Here is a 3,012-nt window from a genome sequence, read left to right as displayed (position 1 = left end):
ATTTACTATTGTTTATGATAAGGTCTGATTACTTCCATAGATATTATATCCGTTGGGTCGATTTAAGACAACGTGAAAATGAATTGTGTGAATTTGTTCGATAGATAATTTGTAAGGATGTTGATTTCTGTATTTTAAAATGACATTGTATATCAACATGTTCATAAAATCGACAATTAAACCCAAATATACATGGGACATATTTTATCAGATAGATAAGGTCTTAATCCTTGTTAGTAATATTGTCAAATTCATAGATAAGGATGGAGAAATGGTGGCTAAAACAATATTTTTGTCTTTACAAATTATTGATTCTAATTTCATAACCAAAAATATAGAACGTATGCTGGTTATTTTGATACGTTAACGGAGGTATATAGAGAATCTCCTACGAGTCTTTTTTGATATTAAAAAAAATCAACACAAGTCGATAACTTAAAAAAAAAACGAGGCTCTGATATAAAAAAAAAAAATGATTAGGAGTTTTATTTATCACCCAACCTTTCTTACATGCACAAAAAAATAAATATAATTCTTTGCTATAGATTTCACTTTAACTGAACCTGATTGCATTACGGTGTACTAATACATCATTTTTTGACAGCAATTCTACCCTTGCAAAGTACTTTATATTGACCCAGTGTTTCCATCAAGGTCAAATAAATAAAAATAGTTTTTTAATAAAAAAAAGAAGTTACTTTTAATAGAAAATGAACTGTTCTTTGAAAATAAAAAAAGTAGTTCCTTTTCAACTAACCAATCAAATTCATGTAAGGGGAGATATCGCAGTAGATTATGAAATTTATCACACAAGCGATATCTACTGTAGAATGTATTATTGGGTGATAAAGTTTAGTAAACGTGTTGGTAATTTACATTCTTCAAGGATAAGCTGTTTTTGTTTAAAATACACGTGAGTGGAAAATTACTAATTAGCCCACGTCATTCGGCACCTATAAGAGAGAGCGGGGCTAGAATAATTTTAGACATCATTTAGATTCTTTAAAGTCAAACACACATTGGGTTCTTTAGACGACCATTTCATGATGTAGTGGTTTTCTGAGTCCCGCCACGCTAGTTAGACTTTTAGAGTTGGGGTTGAGAGAAAGAGATGTTAAATTTAAACATTGAAATATAGACTATTGTGTAACTGTTATGACATAAAACGAATAGAAAACAACTATTTTGGTTCCTATTAGATCTACATGTATTATTGTTTGATAACTATATATTAATTTAATATGTCTCTCATAATGCCAAACAGTTAAGGGGAGGTAACTCCAATTATGGTAAATTGCACTAAGCCTCGATATGAATAGAGGAAGTAAGGCACCTCGTGATTTTTGGTTTTTACTTGGTAATGGCAGCATGAAGCCCATATTAGTACCTATGATTAATACAGTATAAGTTTTAATAAGTTAAGAATGAAGATTCATTTGTTTAATCAAGTTATAGGAATGCTTAATGTGTTTGTAAGTTGTAGAGAAGTATCATTTTCATTTCTTTTAATAATTGCAATTTGTAGTTTTACTTTCTGCACGCGGTCGCCATGTGGTTTTGTTTCTGCATACTTGCACAAGTATTGAAAATCCATGTACGTTTCAAGATGTAAATAGAACCTGGCTGCAGACCATGCCCGGTCTGGCCTCGTTTTCTAAAGCCCTGTATAAGTATATATTAAAGAAAAAATGAGGCATTGAATTTATACATTTTATTTAAGTTTATACATTTTACTTAAGAATTATATTTTGTATATTTCAGAAACCGTATTCGTATTCATAATCTTAATCGTAACATCATAAGTCATAACGTAATCGCAACCTATCAAAATCTAATTATAATCATATGTTACCACCGTACAGTTCAACAAATCATGTATTCAAACCCAGAATCATCTAATAGTTATATAAAGAACATTTATTTAATTGACGTGTTGACACTTTATTCCTTTCCTAAACAACAAGAACAAGGCCACATTCTAGTAGCATGAAAAGCGGCAGCTACAGTTCCTGTTACATATATGATTTCGGTATCGTGACAAAACTCAATGGTGAAATCCTTAAGAAGTGAGATACAACAGTAGCCAGTCCTGAGTCAAACCAACCCCTAGACGATCAGGTCAAATCAAAGATATGTGGCAGTGGTAGTGCTACATTAACCATAAAATTTATTAACATTGTTGCTTTTAAACATGTGTACGATACCGCTTTTGTTATTTCTTTTTTAAAAATAAACAAAACCAATATTGTTTGAAACTTGTGATGGATTAGAAATGGTTCTGGTATTATTTTGATTGAACACATTAACATTCATGCAAAAACTCATTAGGCTATGTAAAACGGGGGGTTTGGGGGCCGAATGGTTAAGGCGTACAGGTTTCATCATAATGTCTGTCATTGAGTCAAGTGGCGTGGTTTAGTTTCCACACTTGTACGTGACAAGGAGTTGGGTCACATGTCCAACATTGTGGGTTTTCTCCGGGAGGTTAAGAAATGTCTCTCCTCACTTTCTCTTGCGCGCTATATAAAACTTGAGGTGGTTTAAAAATAGTTCTGGTATTATTTATGTAAAAGTCCATCAGGGTATGTAACACGTCAATATACAATATATTATATTAGGCTATGGATATTAGTTGACTGGATCAGAACGAGATAAAATGTGGTGGACAATATACGAGTTCACCCAATAGACCAATCTGTTTCACAGAGAATTACGAGTCTAGTAATATTTCTGTCAAAGATGACTGCCTTAACACGTGCCGTCACAGCAAGCGGCGCCAATCATTGGCTGAATGGCGCGTACATTGTTTACATAAGACGTTACTGCTTTGGGCGGAATGCTGCCTTTTAGTCATTTTAATACCCATTTACACTAAATAGGAAATAATTTTACCTACAAATACGTCAAACGCCTTTATTTTTCCAATACATAAAAAAAAAAATGTTTTGGAATTTAATTTGTTGCAGGAAAAAAGTTAATATTTCTGGCTCATTAAGTTGCATCGATGTCATC

At 32.4% G+C, this 3,012-nt stretch overlaps 1 long non-coding RNA gene across 1 annotated transcript; it reads left to right on the top strand.

The window, feature by feature from the left end:
• The first annotated feature begins 806 nt into the window (after nucleotides 1–806).
• On the top strand, nucleotides 807–2,248 carry LOC126827631 (uncharacterized). Its single transcript, XR_007682807.2, has 2 exons — nucleotides 807–1,472; nucleotides 1,762–2,248. It is a non-coding gene; the product is annotated as an uncharacterized LOC126827631 (long non-coding RNA).
• Nucleotides 2,249–3,012: the final 764 nt, after the last annotated feature.

Source organism: Patella vulgata, chromosome 7 (genome assembly GCF_932274485.2).
Source record: "Patella vulgata chromosome 7, xgPatVulg1.2, whole genome shotgun sequence".
Classification (NCBI taxonomy): domain Eukaryota; kingdom Metazoa; phylum Mollusca; class Gastropoda; family Patellidae; genus Patella; species Patella vulgata.
Note: the sequence above shows the minus strand (reverse complement) of the source record. Positions and strands in the feature narration are given on the sequence as shown.